Here is a 21,202-nt window from a genome sequence, read left to right as displayed (position 1 = left end):
ACAAACCCTTCAAAACCCACCCGCTCCCTTACTTAACAAACCAAAAACGTCATTACACAATACAAACATAATCCAATCCCAAAAGCATAATACACAAAACATCAATACTCCTCATTACCATAAAACCACCCCTCATGCAAATTCCTATACCTTCCCACCTCCAGCACTAGTACTACACTCCATCACACTCTCCGTCCCTGGTACTACCTCTCTGTCGCTGTCTTCATCACTGCTGTCTCGTACTATAAACCCAAACAGTTTGTCAAAACTAGCGACACACTGTGCACATTCCAATTCAGTCTCCCCCAAAGCACGGATCCCAACAAGGAAATGATCTTTCAATACGTACTCAATATGCACGCTCTTATGCTGCATTTCCAACTCTCGTGACCCCTTCATCAGGAGCTCCCCCTCACTACTTAGATCCACAAAAGCATTGTCCTCAATCACAAGTACATCCATCTCCTGAAATCTAACACCATCGTACCAATCCTCCCATTCAGGGACCTTATCTGCAAAGAAAACTCTCTGCTTACGCTCCTCCCTCCAGGCAATAAGTTTAGCTCGGAGCCCTTTCTTCATTCGTGCCCTCCCCAAAAACCTCTCCGTTCCACCCGCTTCCTTCCTACCTTCTCCCCCTGTTTCTTCACCTGTCGTACCCTCCCCAATACTCTCTGCACCTCTAACAGCCTCTAAACTCCCCATCTGACCCAAAGCCTCACCACTATTACCTCCCGCCTCACTCTCTGCCCCCAATCCCTCAACCTCCAAAACCTCAAAAGGATTGGGGTCACCTCCATTCAACCTACCCTCCTTGCTCTTAGGCTCTGCTACCTCTCTCCCATGTTTCCTCTTCCCCTGCCTTTTTGTACACACCTCTTGAAACTCTCCCTTTCCCTCTTCAGGCCTCTCTCCCACCCCCGATGAGCCCTCCTCCAACCCTACACCCGTGCTGTGCCCGGAAACAACCGAGCACTGCCCGGAAGACTGCCCTGAGACCTCTTTATTTTCACCCCCGGCTTCCCTCAAAAGTCCTGACACACGACTAGGAGGCACCAAGTCCTCGTGTCCCAGATCCTGTTCCCTTAGGTTTTGCACTCCCAAAGACGTAGACATCCTGTCTTCCTCCATATCAATCCCGTTCTGATTGTCCAACGCCGAAACCATCGCATCTTGGTCGCCTCCGGAAGAGACAACCCCTTCCGCCTCCTGCTGGTCAGCGGTGACAGTGGCCTTTGGACCCGTCTCCGGGCCTCTCAGCTCCGTCACTGCGGCTGCATATGTACGCTCCCTCTGCGGGCAGGCTCGATACAGATGTCCCGGATCTCCACACAAATTACACGCAGCACGCTTTGTACATCCGCTTGTCACATGTCCCAACTCCCCACACCGTCGACACACCACTGCTTCACACTTGGCGGCCAAATGGCCTAATTCCCCACAAATCCTACAACCTGCAGGCATCCCTGAATAATGCAAAAAACCTCTATTCGGACCTATCGAAAAATTGGCTGGAGGGTGCATCACACCCCCAGCTTCCGAGGCTTTAGCTCTAAAACGAACCAAAAACTGTCTTTTCCCACTCCAATAACGTTCAGGGTCCAACATCTTCCTCCCCGCACTCACCACGTCCACATGCCGTTTCAAAAAATACACAATCTCTGCCTCTGGTACAAAGGGATTGTGCATTTGTACGTACAGAGGCCGTACTTCCCTCGCAAATAGTGGCTCTAACAGAAAAAAACTCAAGGGTTCTTTGTCTTTTAACTCCATCGCTTTGCTCCATACCCTGTTGCATATAGCCGGCGAAATCAAAGTCAGGTTCAAAATCCCTTTGGCTGGAAAATCTTGCAGACAAAACGTGTCTTCAGCCGTAATTCCAAACATCTTATGCAGAATTTCCTTCTCAAAAACGCCCCGAATCACAAACCGTTCCCCAACATCCAGGCTCTTCAAAACAAAACGCACGGTGTCTTTCATCTGCCCCTCTCGGGACAGAGGATCCCCCGCCGCCATAAAAAAAGGTCGTCCGCCGATCGTCGAAGTCATCTTGGTCCAAGCGTCTTCTGCTCCTTCAGCAATCCCAAATCCTCGATGGCTCCTCCGAAAGCAATCCTTCCCGCCGCCGCCTTCACTTCCTTATGACTGTTTTCCCAGCCGCGGTCAAGCCACGTACTGGGATCGCAGCCAAAAGGCCGAGAAGCGATGCCCGACGCCGGCCTTGGGCGGGCGCGCGGGCGTCCGGCTGGCGCGCAGCGGCGCAGGCCGACGCCTCGGGAGCCCGGTCCGCACGCGGCTGCCGGCCGCCCGGACTCCGCTCTCCCCCTCTCTTGCCTGCCTGCTTGCTCGCCTGCCTGCCCGCCAGTCCCGGGCGGGGGCCCTGCTCTTGGATCTCCTGTCAACGGCCCGACAACGACCGCAGCCGCAGGGGGGCGCCAGCCGGCCGGCCTCCTTAGCTTAGGCCCCTCCCACCAGCAGCAGCTGTGCCGAGCGAGCTGCAAGCGAAAGCGGACCGTCGGCACCTGCGGGCAGAGGCAAGGGGCAGCGCTCTCTCGGGAGGGACGGGGACACACACACACACAGACGCGCGCGCCTGCCCGCCTGCCGGAAAAAAAGGAAGAAAAGGTGTATATACTAAGTTTTTTGGAGGGAAACCGCCCGGCTGTCGAAAGGGGCCCGCCTGCGAGGACGGGGACACACACACACACACACACACACATACACACACACACACACACACACAAAAGCCACGCCTGCCTCCCTGGGAAAAGGCTGAAAAAACTAAGTTTTTTGGAGGGAAAACGCACGGGAGCCGAAAAGGGGGCCGGCCTGCTTGCCCAGAGAGTCGAGACGCGGGAAAGTGCACAGAGGGAGCACGGGAACGGAGACGGGGAGGGGGAGGGGGAGAGAGAGACACACAGATGGACGAGAGACGAGACCCGAGAAGAAGGAGCTCCAGTCCACCTCGCTTGCTTGCTTGCTTGCTTGCTTGCTAGCTACGTCTGTCTTTTCACCGCTGAGAGAAGGTGGTGCACCGCTCCCGGAGGCGCTGCAATACCGGGCCGATGCGTGGAGAGGACGGAGCAAGCTCCTGATCCAGCTCCCTGTTCCAAAAATCCGTTTAATATGTGGTCCCCCGATGGGGGACGTATCAGATATTAAACTGATAAGAACAGATACTACACTTGATCTTAGCCAAAAGGCCGAGAAGCGATGCCCGACGCCGGCCTTGGGCGGGCGCGCGGGCGTCCGGCTGGCGCGCAGCGGCGCAGGCCGACGCCTCGGGAGCCCCGGTCCGCACGCGGCTGCCGGCCGCCCGGACTCCGCTCTCCCCCTCTCTTGCCTGCCTGCTTGCTCGCCTGCCTGCCCGCCAGTCCCGGGCGGGGGCCCTGCTCTTGGATCTCCTGTCAACGGCCCGACAACGACCGCAGCCGCAGGGGGGCGCCAGCCGGCCGGCCTCCTTAGCTTAGGCCCCTCCCACCAGCAGCAGCTGTGCCGAGCGAGCTGCAAGCGAAAGCGGACCGTCGGCACCTGCGGGCAGAGGCAAGGGGCAGCGCTCTCTCGGGAGGGACGGGGACACACACACACACAGACGCGCGCGCCTGCCCGCCTGCCGGAAAAAAAGGAAGAAAAGGTGTATATACTAAGTTTTTTGGAGGGAAACCGCCCGGCTGTCGAAAGGGGCCCGCCTGCGAGGACGGGGACACACACACACACACACACACATACACACACACACACACACACACACACAAAAGCCACGCCTGCCTCCCTGGGAAAAGGCTGAAAAAACTAAGTTTTTTGGAGGGAAAACGCACGGGAGCCGAAAAGGGGGCCGGCCTGCTTGCCCAGAGAGTCGAGACGCGGGAAAGTGCACAGAGGGAGCACGGGAACGGAGACGGGGAGGGGGAGGGGGAGAGAGAGACACACAGATGGACGAGAGACGAGACCCGAGAAGAAGGAGCTCCAGTCCACCTCGCTTGCTTGCTTGCTTGCTTGCTTGCTAGCTACGTCTGTCTTTTCACCGCTGAGAGAAGGTGGTGCACCGCTCCCGGAGGCGCTGCAATACCGGGCCGATGCGTGGAGAGGACGGAGCAAGCTCCTGATCCAGCTCCCTGTTCCAAAAATCCGTTTAATATGTGGTCCCCCGATGGGGGACGTATCAGATATTAAACTGATAAGAACAGATACTACACTTGATCTTAGCCAAAAGGCCGAGAAGCGATGCCCGACGCCGGCCTTGGGCGGGCGCGCGGGCGTCCGGCTGGCGCGCAGCGGCGCAGGCCGACGCCTCGGGAGCCCGGTCCGCACGCGGCTGCCGGCCGCCCGGACTCCGCTCTCCCCCTCTCTTGCCTGCCTGCTTGCTCGCCTGCCTGCCCGCCAGTCCCGGGCGGGGGCCCTGCTCTTGGATCTCCTGTCAACGGCCCGACAACGACCGCAGCCGCAGGGGGGCGCCAGCCGGCCGGCCTCCTTAGCTTAGGCCCCTCCCACCAGCAGCAGCTGTGCCGAGCGAGCTGCAAGCGAAAGCGGACCGTCGGCACCTGCGGGCAGAGGCAAGGGGCAGCGCTCTCTCGGGAGGGACGGGGACACACACACACACAGACGCGCGCGCCTGCCCGCCTGCCGGAAAAAAAGGAAGAAAAGGTGTATATACTAAGTTTTTTGGAGGGAAACCGCCCGGCTGTCGAAAGGGGCCCGCCTGCGAGGACGGGGACACACACACACACACACACACACACATACACACACACACACACACACACAAAGCCACGCCTGCCTCCCTGGGAAAAGGCTGAAAAAACTAAGTTTTTTGGAGGGAAAACGCACGGGAGCCGAAAAGGGGGCCGGCCTGCTTGCCCAGAGAGTCGAGACGCGGGAAAGTGCACAGAGGGAGCACGGGAACGGAGACGGGGAGGGGGAGGGGGAGAGAGAGACACACAGATGGACGAGAGACGAGACCCGAGAAGAAGGAGCTCCAGTCCACCTCGCTTGCTTGCTTGCTTGCTTGCTTGCTAGCTACGTCTGTCTTTTCACCGCTGAGAGAAGGTGGTGCACCGCTCCCGGAGGCGCTGCAATACCGGGCCGATGCGTGGAGAGGACGGAGCAAGCTCCTGATCCAGCTCCCTGTTCCAAAAATCCGTTTAATATGTGGTCCCCCGATGGGGGACGTATCAGATATTAAACTGATAAGAACAGATACTACACTTGATCTTAGCCAAAAGGCCGAGAAGCGATGCCCGACGCCGGCCTTGGGCGGGCGCGCGGGCGTCCGGCTGGCGCGCAGCGGCGCAGGCCGACGCCTCGGGAGCCCGGTCCGCACGCGGCTGCCGGCCGCCCGGACTCCGCTCTCCCCCTCTCTTGCCTGCCTGCTTGCTCGCCTGCCTGCCCGCCAGTCCCGGGCGGGGGCCCTGCTCTTGGATCTCCTGTCAACGGCCCGACAACGACCGCAGCCGCAGGGGGGCGCCAGCCGGCCGGCCTCCTTAGCTTAGGCCCCTCCCACCAGCAGCAGCTGTGCCGAGCGAGCTGCAAGCGAAAGCGGACCGTCGGCACCTGCGGGCAGAGGCAAGGGGCAGCGCTCTCTCGGGAGGGACGGGGACACACACACACACAGACGCGCGCGCCTGCCCGCCTGCCGGAAAAAAAGGAAGAAAAGGTGTATATACTAAGTTTTTTGGAGGGAAACCGCCCGGCTGTCGAAAGGGGCCCGCCTGCGAGGACGGGGACACACACACACACACACACACATACACACACACACACACACACACACAAAAGCCACGCCTGCCTCCCTGGGAAAAGGCTGAAAAAACTAAGTTTTTTGGAGGGAAAACGCACGGGAGCCGAAAAGGGGGCCGGCCTGCTTGCCCAGAGAGTCGAGACGCGGGAAAGTGCACAGAGGGAGCACGGGAACGGAGACGGGGAGGGGGAGGGGGAGAGAGAGACACACAGATGGACGAGAGACGAGACCCGAGAAGAAGGAGCTCCAGTCCACCTCGCTTGCTTGCTTGCTTGCTTGCTTGCTAGCTACGTCTGTCTTTTCACCGCTGAGAGAAGGTGGTGCACCGCTCCCGGAGGCGCTGCAATACCGGGCCGATGCGTGGAGAGGACGGAGCAAGCTCCTGATCCAGCTCCCTGTTCCAAAAATCCGTTTAATATGTGGTCCCCCGATGGGGGACGTATCAGATATTAAACTGATAAGAACAGATACTACACTTGATCTTAGCCAAAAGGCCGAGAAGCGATGCCCGACGCCGGCCTTGGGCGGGCGCGCGGGCGTCCGGCTGGCGCGCAGCGGCGCAGGCCGACGCCTCGGGAGCCCGGTCCGCACGCGGCTGCCGGCCGCCCGGACTCCGCTCTCCCCCTCTCTTGCCTGCCTGCTTGCTCGCCTGCCTGCCCGCCAGTCCCGGGCGGGGGCCCTGCTCTTGGATCTCCTGTCAACGGCCCGACAACGACCGCAGCCGCAGGGGGGCGCCAGCCGGCCGGCCTCCTTAGCTTAGGCCCCTCCCACCAGCAGCAGCTGTGCCGAGCGAGCTGCAAGCGAAAGCGGACCGTCGGCACCTGCGGGCAGAGGCAAGGGGCAGCGCTCTCTCGGGAGGGACGGGGACACACACACACACAGACGCGCGCGCCTGCCCGCCTGCCGGAAAAAAAGGAAGAAAAGGTGTATATACTAAGTTTTTTGGAGGGAAACCGCCCGGCTGTCGAAAGGGGCCCGCCTGCGAGGACGGGGACACACACACACACACACACACATACACACACACACACACACACACACAAAAGCCACGCCTGCCTCCCTGGGAAAAGGCTGAAAAAACTAAGTTTTTTGGAGGGAAAACGCACGGGAGCCGAAAAGGGGGCCGGCCTGCTTGCCCAGAGAGTCGAGACGCGGGAAAGTGCACAGAGGGAGCACGGGAACGGAGACGGGGAGGGGGAGGGGGAGAGAGAGACACACAGATGGACGAGAGACGAGACCCGAGAAGAAGGAGCTCCAGTCCACCTCGCTTGCTTGCTTGCTTGCTTGCTTGCTAGCTACGTCTGTCTTTTCACCGCTGAGAGAAGGTGGTGCACCGCTCCCGGAGGCGCTGCAATACCGGGCCGATGCGTGGAGAGGACGGAGCAAGCTCCTGATCCAGCTCCCTGTTCCAAAAATCCGTTTAATATGTGGTCCCCCGATGGGGGACGTATCAGATATTAAACTGATAAGAACAGATACTACACTTGATCTTAGCCAAAAGGCCGAGAAGCGATGCCCGACGCCGGCCTTGGGCGGGCGCGCGGGCGTCCGGCTGGCGCGCAGCGGCGCAGGCCGACGCCTCGGGAGCCCGGTCCGCACGCGGCTGCCGGCCGCCCGGACTCCGCTCTCCCCCTCTCTTGCCTGCCTGCTTGCTCGCCTGCCTGCCCGCCAGTCCCGGGCGGGGGCCCTGCTCTTGGATCTCCTGTCAACGGCCCGACAACGACCGCAGCCGCAGGGGGGCGCCAGCCGGCCGGCCTCCTTAGCTTAGGCCCCTCCCACCAGCAGCAGCTGTGCCGAGCGAGCTGCAAGCGAAAGCGGACCGTCGGCACCTGCGGGCAGAGGCAAGGGGCAGCGCTCTCTCGGGAGGGACGGGGACACACACACACACAGACGCGCGCGCCTGCCCGCCTGCCGGAAAAAAAGGAAGAAAAGGTGTATATACTAAGTTTTTTGGAGGGAAACCGCCCGGCTGTCGAAAGGGGCCCGCCTGCGAGGACGGGGACACACACACACACACACACACACATACACACACACACACACACACACAAAAGCCACGCCTGCCTCCCTGGGAAAAGGCTGAAAAAACTAAGTTTTTTGGAGGGAAAACGCACGGGAGCCGAAAAGGGGGCCGGCCTGCTTGCCCAGAGAGTCGAGACGCGGGAAAGTGCACAGAGGGAGCACGGGAACGGAGACGGGGAGGGGGAGGGGGAGAGAGAGACACACAGATGGACGAGAGACGAGACCCGAGAAGAAGGAGCTCCAGTCCACCTCGCTTGCTTGCTTGCTTGCTTGCTTGCTAGCTACGTCTGTCTTTTCACCGCTGAGAGAAGGTGGTGCACCGCTCCCGGAGGCGCTGCAATACCGGGCCGATGCGTGGAGAGGACGGAGCAAGCTCCTGATCCAGCTCCCTGTTCCAAAAATCCGTTTAATATGTGGTCCCCCGATGGGGGACGTATCAGATATTAAACTGATAAGAACAGATACTACACTTGATCTTAGCCAAAAGGCCGAGAAGCGATGCCCGACGCCGGCCTTGGGCGGGCGCGCGGGCGTCCGGCTGGCGCGCAGCGGCGCAGGCCGACGCCTCGGGAGCCCGGTCCGCACGCGGCTGCCGGCCGCCCGGACTCCGCTCTCCCCCTCTCTTGCCTGCCTGCTTGCTCGCCTGCCTGCCCGCCAGTCCCGGGCGGGGGCCCTGCTCTTGGATCTCCTGTCAACGGCCCGACAACGACCGCAGCCGCAGGGGGGCGCCAGCCGGCCGGCCTCCTTAGCTTAGGCCCCTCCCACCAGCAGCAGCTGTGCCGAGCGAGCTGCAAGCGAAAGCGGACCGTCGGCACCTGCGGGCAGAGGCAAGGGGCAGCGCTCTCTCGGGAGGGACGGGGACACACACACACACAGACGCGCGCGCCTGCCCGCCTGCCGGAAAAAAAGGAAGAAAAGGTGTATATACTAAGTTTTTTGGAGGGAAACCGCCCGGCTGTCGAAAGGGGCCCGCCTGCGAGGACGGGGACACACACACACACACACACACACATACACACACACACACACACACACAAAAGCCACGCCTGCCTCCCTGGGAAAAGGCTGAAAAAACTAAGTTTTTTGGAGGGAAAACGCACGGGAGCCGAAAAGGGGGCCGGCCTGCTTGCCCAGAGAGTCGAGACGCGGGAAAGTGCACAGAGGGAGCACGGGAACGGAGACGGGGAGGGGGAGGGGGAGAGAGAGACACACAGATGGACGAGAGACGAGACCCGAGAAGAAGGAGCTCCAGTCCACCTCGCTTGCTTGCTTGCTTGCTTGCTTGCTAGCTACGTCTGTCTTTTCACCGCTGAGAGAAGGTGGTGCACCGCTCCCGGAGGCGCTGCAATACCGGGCCGATGCGTGGAGAGGACGGAGCAAGCTCCTGATCCAGCTCCCTGTTCCAAAAATCCGTTTAATATGTGGTCCCCCGATGGGGGACGTATCAGATATTAAACTGATAAGAACAGATACTACACTTGATCTTAGCCAAAAGGCCGAGAAGCGATGCCCGACGCCGGCCTTGGGCGGGCGCGCGGGCGTCCGGCTGGCGCGCAGCGGCGCAGGCCGACGCCTCGGGAGCCCGGTCCGCACGCGGCTGCCGGCCGCCCGGACTCCGCTCTCCCCCTCTCTTGCCTGCCTGCTTGCTCGCCTGCCTGCCCGCCAGTCCCGGGCGGGGGCCCTGCTCTTGGATCTCCTGTCAACGGCCCGACAACGACCGCAGCCGCAGGGGGGCGCCAGCCGGCCGGCCTCCTTAGCTTAGGCCCCTCCCACCAGCAGCAGCTGTGCCGAGCGAGCTGCAAGCGAAAGCGGACCGTCGGCACCTGCGGGCAGAGGCAAGGGGCAGCGCTCTCTCGGGAGGGACGGGGACACACACACACACAGACGCGCGCGCCTGCCCGCCTGCCGGAAAAAAAGGAAGAAAAGGTGTATATACTAAGTTTTTTGGAGGGAAACCGCCCGGCTGTCGAAAGGGGCCCGCCTGCGAGGACGGGGACACACACACACACACACACATACACACACACACACACACACACACACAAAAGCCACGCCTGCCTCCCTGGGAAAAGGCTGAAAAAACTAAGTTTTTTGGAGGGAAAACGCACGGGAGCCGAAAAGGGGGCCGGCCTGCTTGCCCAGAGAGTCGAGACGCGGGAAAGTGCACAGAGGGAGCACGGGAACGGAGACGGGGAGGGGGAGGGGGAGAGAGAGACACACAGATGGACGAGAGACGAGACCCGAGAAGAAGGAGCTCCAGTCCACCTCGCTTGCTTGCTTGCTTGCTTGCTTGCTAGCTACGTCTGTCTTTTCACCGCTGAGAGAAGGTGGTGCACCGCTCCCGGAGGCGCTGCAATACCGGGCCGATGCGTGGAGAGGACGGAGCAAGCTCCTGATCCAGCTCCCTGTTCCAAAAATCCGTTTAATATGTGGTCCCCCGATGGGGGACGTATCAGATATTAAACTGATAAGAACAGATACTACACTTGATCTTAGCCAAAAGGCCGAGAAGCGATGCCCGACGCCGGCCTTGGGCGGGCGCGCGGGCGTCCGGCTGGCGCGCAGCGGCGCAGGCCGACGCCTCGGGAGCCCGGTCCGCACGCGGCTGCCGGCCGCCCGGACTCCGCTCTCCCCCTCTCTTGCCTGCCTGCTTGCTCGCCTGCCTGCCCGCCAGTCCCGGGCGGGGGCCCTGCTCTTGGATCTCCTGTCAACGGCCCGACAACGACCGCAGCCGCAGGGGGGCGCCAGCCGGCCGGCCTCCTTAGCTTAGGCCCCTCCCACCAGCAGCAGCTGTGCCGAGCGAGCTGCAAGCGAAAGCGGACCGTCGGCACCTGCGGGCAGAGGCAAGGGGCAGCGCTCTCTCGGGAGGGACGGGGACACACACACACACAGACGCGCGCGCCTGCCCGCCTGCCGGAAAAAAAGGAAGAAAAGGTGTATATACTAAGTTTTTTGGAGGGAAACCGCCCGGCTGTCGAAAGGGGCCCGCCTGCGAGGACGGGGACACACACACACACACACACACATACACACACACACACACACACACACAAAAGCCACGCCTGCCTCCCTGGGAAAAGGCTGAAAAAACTAAGTTTTTTGGAGGGAAAACGCACGGGAGCCGAAAAGGGGGCCGGCCTGCTTGCCCAGAGAGTCGAGACGCGGGAAAGTGCACAGAGGGAGCACGGGAACGGAGACGGGGAGGGGGAGGGGGAGAGAGAGACACACAGATGGACGAGAGACGAGACCCGAGAAGAAGGAGCTCCAGTCCACCTCGCTTGCTTGCTTGCTTGCTTGCTTGCTAGCTACGTCTGTCTTTTCACCGCTGAGAGAAGGTGGTGCACCGCTCCCGGAGGCGCTGCAATACCGGGCCGATGCGTGGAGAGGACGGAGCAAGCTCCTGATCCAGCTCCCTGTTCCAAAAATCCGTTTAATATGTGGTCCCCCGATGGGGGACGTATCAGATATTAAACTGATAAGAACAGATACTACACTTGATCTTAGCCAAAAGGCCGAGAAGCGATGCCCGACGCCGGCCTTGGGCGGGCGCGCGGGCGTCCGGCTGGCGCGCAGCGGCGCAGGCCGACGCCTCGGGAGCCCGGTCCGCACGCGGCTGCCGGCCGCCCGGACTCCGCTCTCCCCCTCTCTTGCCTGCCTGCTTGCTCGCCTGCCTGCCCGCCAGTCCCGGGCGGGGGCCCTGCTCTTGGATCTCCTGTCAACGGCCCGACAACGACCGCAGCCGCAGGGGGGCGCCAGCCGGCCGGCCTCCTTAGCTTAGGCCCCTCCCACCAGCAGCAGCTGTGCCGAGCGAGCTGCAAGCGAAAGCGGACCGTCGGCACCTGCGGGCAGAGGCAAGGGGCAGCGCTCTCTCGGGAGGGACGGGGACACACACACACACAGACGCGCGCGCCTGCCCGCCTGCCGGAAAAAAAGGAAGAAAAGGTGTATATACTAAGTTTTTTGGAGGGAAACCGCCCGGCTGTCGAAAGGGGCCCGCCTGCGAGGACGGGGACACACACACACACACACACACATACACACACACACACACACACACACAAAAGCCACGCCTGCCTCCCTGGGAAAAGGCTGAAAAAACTAAGTTTTTTGGAGGGAAAACGCACGGGAGCCGAAAAGGGGGCCGGCCTGCTTGCCCAGAGAGTCGAGACGCGGGAAAGTGCACAGAGGGAGCACGGGAACGGAGACGGGGAGGGGGAGGGGGAGAGAGAGACACACAGATGGACGAGAGACGAGACCCGAGAAGAAGGAGCTCCAGTCCACCTCGCTTGCTTGCTTGCTTGCTTGCTTGCTAGCTACGTCTGTCTTTTCACCGCTGAGAGAAGGTGGTGCACCGCTCCCGGAGGCGCTGCAATACCGGGCCGATGCGTGGAGAGGACGGAGCAAGCTCCTGATCCAGCTCCCTGTTCCAAAAATCCGTTTAATATGTGGTCCCCCGATGGGGGACGTATCAGATATTAAACTGATAAGAACAGATACTACACTTGATCTTAGCCAAAAGGCCGAGAAGCGATGCCCGACGCCGGCCTTGGGCGGGCGCGCGGGCGTCCGGCTGGCGCGCAGCGGCGCAGGCCGACGCCTCGGGAGCCCGGTCCGCACGCGGCTGCCGGCCGCCCGGACTCCGCTCTCCCCCTCTCTTGCCTGCCTGCTTGCTCGCCTGCCTGCCCGCCAGTCCCGGGCGGGGGCCCTGCTCTTGGATCTCCTGTCAACGGCCCGACAACGACCGCAGCCGCAGGGGGGCGCCAGCCGGCCGGCCTCCTTAGCTTAGGCCCCTCCCACCAGCAGCAGCTGTGCCGAGCGAGCTGCAAGCGAAAGCGGACCGTCGGCACCTGCGGGCAGAGGCAAGGGGCAGCGCTCTCTCGGGAGGGACGGGGACACACACACACACAGACGCGCGCGCCTGCCCGCCTGCCGGAAAAAAAGGAAGAAAAGGTGTATATACTAAGTTTTTTGGAGGGAAACCGCCCGGCTGTCGAAAGGGGCCCGCCTGCGAGGACGGGGACACACACACACACACACACACATACACACACACACACACACACACACAAAAGCCACGCCTGCCTCCCTGGGAAAAGGCTGAAAAAACTAAGTTTTTTGGAGGGAAAACGCACGGGAGCCGAAAAGGGGGCCGGCCTGCTTGCCCAGAGAGTCGAGACGCGGGAAAGTGCACAGAGGGAGCACGGGAACGGAGACGGGGAGGGGGAGGGGGAGAGAGAGACACACAGATGGACGAGAGACGAGACCCGAGAAGAAGGAGCTCCAGTCCACCTCGCTTGCTTGCTTGCTTGCTTGCTTGCTAGCTACGTCTGTCTTTTCACCGCTGAGAGAAGGTGGTGCACCGCTCCCGGAGGCGCTGCAATACCGGGCCGATGCGTGGAGAGGACGGAGCAAGCTCCTGATCCAGCTCCCTGTTCCAAAAATCCGTTTAATATGTGGTCCCCCGATGGGGGACGTATCAGATATTAAACTGATAAGAACAGATACTACACTTGATCTTAGCCAAAAGGCCGAGAAGCGATGCCCGACGCCGGCCTTGGGCGGGCGCGCGGGCGTCCGGCTGGCGCGCAGCGGCGCAGGCCGACGCCTCGGGAGCCCGGTCCGCACGCGGCTGCCGGCCGCCCGGACTCCGCTCTCCCCCTCTCTTGCCTGCCTGCTTGCTCGCCTGCCTGCCCGCCAGTCCCGGGCGGGGGCCCTGCTCTTGGATCTCCTGTCAACGGCCCGACAACGACCGCAGCCGCAGGGGGGCGCCAGCCGGCCGGCCTCCTTAGCTTAGGCCCCTCCCACCAGCAGCAGCTGTGCCGAGCGAGCTGCAAGCGAAAGCGGACCGTCGGCACCTGCGGGCAGAGGCAAGGGGCAGCGCTCTCTCGGGAGGGACGGGGACACACACACACACAGACGCGCGCGCCTGCCCGCCTGCCGGAAAAAAAGGAAGAAAAGGTGTATATACTAAGTTTTTTGGAGGGAAACCGCCCGGCTGTCGAAAGGGGCCCGCCTGCGAGGACGGGGACACACACACACACACACACACATACACACACACACACACACACACACAAAAGCCACGCCTGCCTCCCTGGGAAAAGGCTGAAAAAACTAAGTTTTTTGGAGGGAAAACGCACGGGAGCCGAAAAGGGGGCCGGCCTGCTTGCCCAGAGAGTCGAGACGCGGGAAAGTGCACAGAGGGAGCACGGGAACGGAGACGGGGAGGGGGAGGGGGAGAGAGAGACACACAGATGGACGAGAGACGAGACCCGAGAAGAAGGAGCTCCAGTCCACCTCGCTTGCTTGCTTGCTTGCTTGCTTGCTAGCTACGTCTGTCTTTTCACCGCTGAGAGAAGGTGGTGCACCGCTCCCGGAGGCGCTGCAATACCGGGCCGATGCGTGGAGAGGACGGAGCAAGCTCCTGATCCAGCTCCCTGTTCCAAAAATCCGTTTAATATGTGGTCCCCCGATGGGGGACGTATCAGATATTAAACTGATAAGAACAGATACTACACTTGATCTTAGCCAAAAGGCCGAGAAGCGATGCCCGACGCCGGCCTTGGGCGGGCGCGCGGGCGTCCGGCTGGCGCGCAGCGGCGCAGGCCGACGCCTCGGGAGCCCGGTCCGCACGCGGCTGCCGGCCGCCCGGACTCCGCTCTCCCCCTCTCTTGCCTGCCTGCTTGCTCGCCTGCCTGCCCGCCAGTCCCGGGCGGGGGCCCTGCTCTTGGATCTCCTGTCAACGGCCCGACAACGACCGCAGCCGCAGGGGGGCGCCAGCCGGCCGGCCTCCTTAGCTTAGGCCCCTCCCACCAGCAGCAGCTGTGCCGAGCGAGCTGCAAGCGAAAGCGGACCGTCGGCACCTGCGGGCAGAGGCAAGGGGCAGCGCTCTCTCGGGAGGGACGGGGACACACACACACACAGACGCGCGCGCCTGCCCGCCTGCCGGAAAAAAAGGAAGAAAAGGTGTATATACTAAGTTTTTTGGAGGGAAACCGCCCGGCTGTCGAAAGGGGCCCGCCTGCGAGGACGGGGACACACACACACACACACACACATACACACACACACACACACACACACAAAAGCCACGCCTGCCTCCCTGGGAAAAGGCTGAAAAAACTAAGTTTTTTGGAGGGAAAACGCACGGGAGCCGAAAAGGGGGCCGGCCTGCTTGCCCAGAGAGTCGAGACGCGGGAAAGTGCACAGAGGGAGCACGGGAACGGAGACGGGGAGGGGGAGGGGGAGAGAGAGACACACAGATGGACGAGAGACGAGACCCGAGAAGAAGGAGCTCCAGTCCACCTCGCTTGCTTGCTTGCTTGCTTGCTTGCTAGCTACGTCTGTCTTTTCACCGCTGAGAGAAGGTGGTGCACCGCTCCCGGAGGCGCTGCAATACCGGGCCGATGCGTGGAGAGGACGGAGCAAGCTCCTGATCCAGCTCCCTGTTCCAAAAATCCGTTTAATATGTGGTCCCCCGATGGGGGACGTATCAGATATTAAACTGATAAGAACAGATACTACACTTGATCTTAGCCAAAAGGCCGAGAAGCGATGCCCGACGCCGGCCTTGGGCGGGCGCGCGGGCGTCCGGCTGGCGCGCAGCGGCGCAGGCCGACGCCTCGGGAGCCCGGTCCGCACGCGGCTGCCGGCCGCCCGGACTCCGCTCTCCCCCTCTCTTGCCTGCCTGCTTGCTCGCCTGCCTGCCCGCCAGTCCCGGGCGGGGGCCCTGCTCTTGGATCTCCTGTCAACGGCCCGACAACGACCGCAGCCGCAGGGGGGCGCCAGCCGGCCGGCCTCCTTAGCTTAGGCCCCTCCCACCAGCAGCAGCTGTGCCGAGCGAGCTGCAAGCGAAAGCGGACCGTCGGCACCTGCGGGCAGAGGCAAGGGGCAGCGCTCTCTCGGGAGGGACGGGGACACACACACACACAGACGCGCGCGCCTGCCCGCCTGCCGGAAAAAAAGGAAGAAAAGGTGTATATACTAAGTTTTTTGGAGGGAAACCGCCCGGCTGTCGAAAGGGGCCCGCCTGCGAGGACGGGGACACACACACACACACACACATACACACACACACACACACACACACAAAGCCACGCCTGCCTCCCTGGGAAAAGGCTGAAAAAACTAAGTTTTTTGGAGGGAAAACGCACGGGAGCCGAAAAGGGGGCCGGCCTGCTTGCCCAGAGAGTCGAGACGCGGGAAAGTGCACAGAGGGAGCACGGGAACGGAGACGGGGAGGGGGAGGGGGAGAGAGAGACACACAGATGGACGAGAGACGAGACCCGAGAAGAAGGAGCTCCAGTCCACCTCGCTTGCTTGCTTGCTTGCTTGCTTGCTAGCTACGTCTGTCTTTTCACCGCTGAGAGAAGGTGGTGCACCGCTCCCGGAGGCGCTGCAATACCGGGCCGATGCGTGGAGAGGACGGAGCAAGCTCCTGATCCAGCTCCCTGTTCCAAAAATCCGTTTAATATGTGGTCCCCCGATGGGGGACGTATCAGATATTAAACTGATAAGAACAGATACTACACTTGATCTTAGCCAAAAGGCCGAGAAGCGATGCCCGACGCCGGCCTTGGGCGGGCGCGCGGGCGTCCGGCTGGCGCGCAGCGGCGCAGGCCGACGCCTCGGGAGCCCGGTCCGCACGCGGCTGCCGGCCGCCCGGACTCCGCTCTCCCCCTCTCTTGCCTGCCTGCTTGCTCGCCTGCCTGCCCGCCAGTCCCGGGCGGGGGCCCTGCTCTTGGATCTCCTGTCAACGGCCCGACAACGACCGCAGCCGCAGGGGGGCGCCAGCCGGCCGGCCTCCTTAGCTTAGGCCCCTCCCACCAGCAGCAGCTGTGCCGAGCGAGCTGCAAGCGAAAGCGGACCGTCGGCACCTGCGGGCAGAGGCAAGGGGCAGCGCTCTCTCGGGAGGGACGGGGACACACACACACACAGACGCGCGCGCCTGCCCGCCTGCCGGAAAAAAAGGAAGAAAAGGTGTATATACTAAGTTTTTTGGAGGGAAACCGCCCGGCTGTCGAAAGGGGCCCGCCTGCGAGGACGGGGACACACACACACACACACACACACATACACACACACACACACACACACAAAAGCCACGCCTGCCTCCCTGGGAAAAGGCTGAAAAAACTAAGTTTTTTGGAGGGAAAACGCACGGGAGCCGAAAAGGGGGCCGGCCTGCTTGCCCAGAGAGTCGAGACGCGGGAAAGTGCACAGAGGGAGCACGGGAACGGAGACGGGGAGGGGGAGGGGGAGAGAGAGACACACAGATGGACGAGAGACGAGACCCGAGAAGAAGGAGCTCCAGTCCACCTCGCTTGCTTGCTTGCTTGCTTGCTTGCTAGCTACGTCTGTCTTTTCACCGCTGAGAGAAGGTGGTGCACCGCTCCCGGAGGCGCTGCAATACCGGGCCGATGCGTGGAGAGGACGGAGCAAGCTCCTGATCCAGCTCCCTGTTCCAAAAATCCGTTTAATATGTGGTCCCCCGATGGGGGACGTATCAGATATTAAACTGATAAGAACAGATACTACACTTGATCTTAGCCAAAAGGCCGAGAAGCGATGCCCGACGCCGGCCTTGGGCGGGCGCGCGGGCGTCCGGCTGGCGCGCAGCGGCGCAGGCCGACGCCTCGGGAGCCCGGTCCGCACGCGGCTGCCGGCCGCCCGGACTCCGCTCTCCCCCTCTCTTGCCTGCCTGCTTGCTCGCCTGCCTGCCCGCCAGTCCCGGGCGGGGGCCCTGCTCTTGGATCTCCTGTCAACGGCCCGACAACGACCGCAGCCGCAGGGGGGCGCCAGCCGGCCGGCCTCCTTAGCTTAGGCCCCTCCCACCAGCAGCAGCTGTGCCGAGCGAGCTGCAAGCGAAAGCGGACCGTCGGCACCTGCGGGCAGAGGCAAGGGGCAGCGCTCTCTCGGGAGGGACGGGGACACACACACACACAGACGCGCGCGCCTGCCCGCCTGCCGGAAAAAAAGGAAGAAAAGGTGTATATACTAAGTTTTTTGGAGGGAAACCGCCCGGCTGTCGAAAGGGGCCCGCCTGCGAGGACGGGGACACACACACACACACACATACACACACACACACACACACACAAAAGCCACGCCTGCCTCCCTGGGAAAAGGCTGAAAAAACTAAGTTTTTTGGAGGGAAAACGCACGGGAGCCGAAAAGGGGGCCGGCCTGCTTGCCCAGAGAGTCGAGACGCGGGAAAGTGCACAGAGGGAGCACGGGAACGGAGACGGGGAGGGGGAGGGGGAGAGAGAGACACACAGATGGACGAGAGACGAGACCCGAGAAGAAGGAGCTCCAGTCCACCTCGCTTGCTTGCTTGCTTGCTTGCTTGCTAGCTACGTCTGTCTTTTCACCGCTGAGAGAAGGTGGTGCACCGCTCCCGGAGGCGCTGCAATACCGGGCCGATGCGTGGAGAGGACGGAGCAAGCTCCTGATCCAGCTCCCTGTTCCAAAAATCCGTTTAATATGTGGTCCCCCGATGGGGGACGTATCAGATATTAAACTGATAAGAACAGATACTACACTTGATCTTAGCCAAAAGGCCGAGAAGCGATGCCCGACGCCGGCCTTGGGCGGGCGCGCGGGCGTCCGGCTGGCGCGCAGCGGCGCAGGCCGACGCCTCGGGAGCCCGGTCCGCACGCGGCTGCCGGCCGCCCGGACTCCGCTCTCCCCCTCTCTTGCCTGCCTGCTTGCTCGCCTGCCTGCCCGCCAGTCCCGGGCGGGGGCCCTGCTCTTGGATCTCCTGTCAACGGCCCGACAACGACCGCAGCCGCAGGGGGGCGCCAGCCGGCCGGCCTCCTTAGCTTAGGCCCCTCCCACCAGCAGCAGCTGTGCCGAGCGAGCTGCAAGCGAAAGCGGACCGTCGGCACCTGCGGGCAGAGGCAAGGGGCAGCGCTCTCTCGGGAGGGACGGGGACACACACACACACAGACGCGCGCGCCTGCCCGCCTGCCGGAAAAAAAGGAAGAAAAGGTGTATATACTAAGTTTTTTGGAGGGAAACCGCCCGGCTGTCGAAAGGGGCCCGCCTGCGAGGACGGGGACACACACACACACACACACATACACACACACACACACACACACAAAAGCCACGCCTGCCTCCCTGGGAAAAGGCTGAAAAAACTAAGTTTTTTGGAGGGAAAACGCACGGGAGCCGAAAAGGGGGCCGGCCTGCTTGCCCAGAGAGTCGAGACGCGGGAAAGTGCACAGAGGGAGCACGGGAACGGAGACGGGGAGGGGGAGGGGGAGAGAGAGACACACAGATGGACGAGAGACGAGACCCGAGAAGAAGGAGCTCCAGTCCACCTCGCTTGCTTGCTTGCTTGCTTGCTTGCTAGCTACGTCTGTCTTTTCACCGCTGAGAGAAGGTGGTGCACCGCTCCCGGAGGCGCTGCAATACCGGGCCGATGCGTGGAGAGGACGGAGCAAGCTCCTGATCCAGCTCCCTGTTCCAAAAATCCGTTTAATATGTGGTCCCCCGATGGGGGACGTATCAGATATTAAACTGATAAGAACAGATACTACACTTGATCTTAGCCAAAAGGCCGAGAAGCGATGCCCGACGCCGGCCTTGGGCGGGCGCGCGGGCGTCCGGCTGGCGCGCAGCGGCGCAGGCCGACGCCTCGGGAGCCCGGTCCGCACGCGGCTGCCGGCCGCCCGGACTCCGCTCTCCCCCTCTCTTGCCTGCCTGCTTGCTCGCCTGCCTGCCCGCCAGTCCCGGGCGGGGGCCCTGCTCTTGGATCTCCTGTCAACGGCCCGACAACGACCGCAGCCGCAGGGGGGCGCCAGCCGGCCGGCCTCCTTAGCTTAGGCCCCTCCCACCAGCAGCAGCTGTGCCGAGCGAGCTGCAAGCGAAAGCGGACCGTCGGCACCTGCGGGCAGAGGCAAGGGGCAGCGCTCTCTCGGGAGGGACGGGGACACACACACACACAGACGCGCGCGCCTGCCCGCCTGCCGGAAAAAAAGGAAGAAAAGGTGTATATACTAAGTTTTTTGGAGGGAAACCGCCCGGCTGTCGAAAGGGGCCCGCCTGCGAGGACGGGGACACACACACACACACACACACACATACACACACACACACACACACACAAAAGCCACGCCTGCCTCCCTGGGAAAAGGCTGAAAAAACTAAGTTTTTTGGAGGGAAAACGCACGGGAGCCGAAAAGGGGGCCGGCCTGCTTGCCCAGAGAGTCGAGACGCGGGAAAGTGCACAGAGGGAGCACGGGAACGGAGACGGGGAGGGGGAGGGGGAGAGAGAGACACACAGATGGACGAGAGACGAGACCCGAGAAGAAGGAGCTCCAGTCCACCTCGCTTGCTTGCTTGCTTGCTTGCTTGCTAGCTACGTCTGTCTTTTCACCGCTGAGAGAAGGTGGTGCACCGCTCCCGGAGGCGCTGCAATACCGGGCCGATGCGTGGAGAGGACGGAGCAAGCTCCTGATCCAGCTCCCTGTTCCAAAAATCCGTTTAATATGTGGTCCCCCGATGGGGGACGTATCAGATATTAAACTGATAAGAACAGATACTACACTTGATCTTAGCCAAAAGGCCGAGAAGCGATGCCCGACGCCGGCCTTGGGCGGGCGCGCGGGCGTCCGGCTGGCGCGCAGCGGCGCAGGCCGACGCCTCGGGAGCCCGGTCCGCACGCGGCTGCCGGCCGCCCGGACTCCGCTCTCCCCCTCTCTTGCCTGCCTGCTTGCTCGCCTGCCTGCCCGCCAGTCCCGGGCGGGGGCCCTGCTCTTGGATCTCCTGTCAACGGCCCGACAACGACCGCAGCCGCAGGGGGGCGCCAGCCGGCCGGCCTCCTTAGCTTAGGCCCCTCCCACCAGCAGCAGCTGTGCCGAGCGAGCTGCAAGCGAAAGCGGACCGTCGGCACCTGCGGGCAGAGGCAAGGGGCAGCGCTCTCTCGGGAGGGACGGGGACACACACACACACAGACGCGCGCGCCTGCCCGCCTGCCGGAAAAAAAGGAAGAAAAGGTGTATATACTAAGTTTTTTGGAGGGAAACCGCCCGGCTGTCGAAAGGGGCCCGCCTGCGAGGACGGGGACACACACACACACACACACACACATACACACACACACACACACACACACAAAAGCCACGCCTGCCTCCCTGGGAAAAGGCTGAAAAAACTAAGTTTTTTGGAGGGAAAACGCACGGGAGCCGAAAAGGGGGCCGGCCTGCTTGCCCAGAGAGTCGAGACGCGGGAAAGTGCACAGAGGGAGCACGGGAACGGAGACGGGGAGGGGGAGGGGGAGAGAGAGACACACAGATGGACGAGAGACGAGACCCGAGAAGAAGGAGCTCCAGTCCACCTCGCTTGCTTGCTTGCTTGCTTGCTTGCTAGCTACGTCTGTCTTTTCACCGCTGAGAGAAGGTGGTGCACCGCTCCCGGAGGCGCTGCAATACCGGGCCG

General features: G+C 62.2%; 19 non-coding genes across 19 annotated transcripts in view; all 19 read right to left on the bottom strand.

Annotated features, from left to right (window-relative positions):
* Positions 1-3,024: 3,024 nt before the first annotated feature.
* Positions 3,025-3,215, bottom strand: LOC138227564 (U2 spliceosomal RNA). Its single transcript, XR_011185021.1, has one exon. It is a non-coding gene; the product is annotated as a U2 spliceosomal RNA (small nuclear RNA).
* Positions 3,216-4,035: 820 nt separating this feature from the next.
* On the bottom strand, positions 4,036-4,226 carry LOC138227563 (U2 spliceosomal RNA). Its single transcript, XR_011185020.1, has one exon. It is a non-coding gene; the product is annotated as a U2 spliceosomal RNA (small nuclear RNA).
* An 818-nt stretch (positions 4,227-5,044) lies between these two features.
* LOC138227561 (U2 spliceosomal RNA) lies at positions 5,045-5,235 on the bottom strand. The gene has a single exon (XR_011185017.1). It is a non-coding gene; the product is annotated as a U2 spliceosomal RNA (small nuclear RNA).
* An 817-nt stretch (positions 5,236-6,052) lies between these two features.
* Positions 6,053-6,243, bottom strand: LOC138227560 (U2 spliceosomal RNA). The gene has a single exon (XR_011185016.1). It is a non-coding gene; the product is annotated as a U2 spliceosomal RNA (small nuclear RNA).
* An 817-nt stretch (positions 6,244-7,060) lies between these two features.
* On the bottom strand, positions 7,061-7,251 carry LOC138227559 (U2 spliceosomal RNA). The gene has a single exon (XR_011185015.1). It is a non-coding gene; the product is annotated as a U2 spliceosomal RNA (small nuclear RNA).
* Positions 7,252-8,068: 817 nt separating this feature from the next.
* LOC138227558 (U2 spliceosomal RNA) lies at positions 8,069-8,259 on the bottom strand. The gene has a single exon (XR_011185014.1). It is a non-coding gene; the product is annotated as a U2 spliceosomal RNA (small nuclear RNA).
* An 817-nt stretch (positions 8,260-9,076) lies between these two features.
* LOC138227557 (U2 spliceosomal RNA) lies at positions 9,077-9,267 on the bottom strand. The gene has a single exon (XR_011185013.1). It is a non-coding gene; the product is annotated as a U2 spliceosomal RNA (small nuclear RNA).
* An 817-nt stretch (positions 9,268-10,084) lies between these two features.
* Positions 10,085-10,275, bottom strand: LOC138227556 (U2 spliceosomal RNA). Its single transcript, XR_011185012.1, has one exon. It is a non-coding gene; the product is annotated as a U2 spliceosomal RNA (small nuclear RNA).
* Positions 10,276-11,092: 817 nt separating this feature from the next.
* Positions 11,093-11,283, bottom strand: LOC138227555 (U2 spliceosomal RNA). The gene has a single exon (XR_011185011.1). It is a non-coding gene; the product is annotated as a U2 spliceosomal RNA (small nuclear RNA).
* Positions 11,284-12,100: 817 nt separating this feature from the next.
* On the bottom strand, positions 12,101-12,291 carry LOC138227554 (U2 spliceosomal RNA). The gene has a single exon (XR_011185010.1). It is a non-coding gene; the product is annotated as a U2 spliceosomal RNA (small nuclear RNA).
* An 817-nt stretch (positions 12,292-13,108) lies between these two features.
* LOC138227553 (U2 spliceosomal RNA) lies at positions 13,109-13,299 on the bottom strand. Its single transcript, XR_011185009.1, has one exon. It is a non-coding gene; the product is annotated as a U2 spliceosomal RNA (small nuclear RNA).
* Positions 13,300-14,116: 817 nt separating this feature from the next.
* On the bottom strand, positions 14,117-14,307 carry LOC138227552 (U2 spliceosomal RNA). The gene has a single exon (XR_011185008.1). It is a non-coding gene; the product is annotated as a U2 spliceosomal RNA (small nuclear RNA).
* An 817-nt stretch (positions 14,308-15,124) lies between these two features.
* On the bottom strand, positions 15,125-15,315 carry LOC138227550 (U2 spliceosomal RNA). The gene has a single exon (XR_011185006.1). It is a non-coding gene; the product is annotated as a U2 spliceosomal RNA (small nuclear RNA).
* An 814-nt stretch (positions 15,316-16,129) lies between these two features.
* On the bottom strand, positions 16,130-16,320 carry LOC138227549 (U2 spliceosomal RNA). The gene has a single exon (XR_011185005.1). It is a non-coding gene; the product is annotated as a U2 spliceosomal RNA (small nuclear RNA).
* Positions 16,321-17,137: 817 nt separating this feature from the next.
* Positions 17,138-17,328, bottom strand: LOC138227548 (U2 spliceosomal RNA). Its single transcript, XR_011185004.1, has one exon. It is a non-coding gene; the product is annotated as a U2 spliceosomal RNA (small nuclear RNA).
* An 811-nt stretch (positions 17,329-18,139) lies between these two features.
* LOC138227547 (U2 spliceosomal RNA) lies at positions 18,140-18,330 on the bottom strand. The gene has a single exon (XR_011185003.1). It is a non-coding gene; the product is annotated as a U2 spliceosomal RNA (small nuclear RNA).
* Positions 18,331-19,143: 813 nt separating this feature from the next.
* Positions 19,144-19,334, bottom strand: LOC138227546 (U2 spliceosomal RNA). Its single transcript, XR_011185002.1, has one exon. It is a non-coding gene; the product is annotated as a U2 spliceosomal RNA (small nuclear RNA).
* An 817-nt stretch (positions 19,335-20,151) lies between these two features.
* LOC138227545 (U2 spliceosomal RNA) lies at positions 20,152-20,342 on the bottom strand. The gene has a single exon (XR_011185001.1). It is a non-coding gene; the product is annotated as a U2 spliceosomal RNA (small nuclear RNA).
* Positions 20,343-21,161: 819 nt separating this feature from the next.
* Positions 21,162-21,202, bottom strand: part of LOC138227544 (U2 spliceosomal RNA) — a 191-nt gene continuing 150 nt past the window's right edge. Inside the window, exon 1 of the small nuclear RNA XR_011185000.1 lies at positions 21,162-21,202. This exon is cut by the window's right edge and continues 150 nt beyond it. This is a non-coding gene — a small nuclear RNA (U2 spliceosomal RNA).

Source organism: Lepisosteus oculatus, unplaced genomic scaffold (genome assembly GCF_040954835.1).
Source record: "Lepisosteus oculatus isolate fLepOcu1 unplaced genomic scaffold, fLepOcu1.hap2 HAP2_SCAFFOLD_382, whole genome shotgun sequence".
NCBI lineage: Eukaryota > Metazoa > Chordata > Actinopteri > Semionotiformes > Lepisosteidae > Lepisosteus > Lepisosteus oculatus.
Note: the sequence above shows the minus strand (reverse complement) of the source record. Positions and strands in the feature narration are given on the sequence as shown.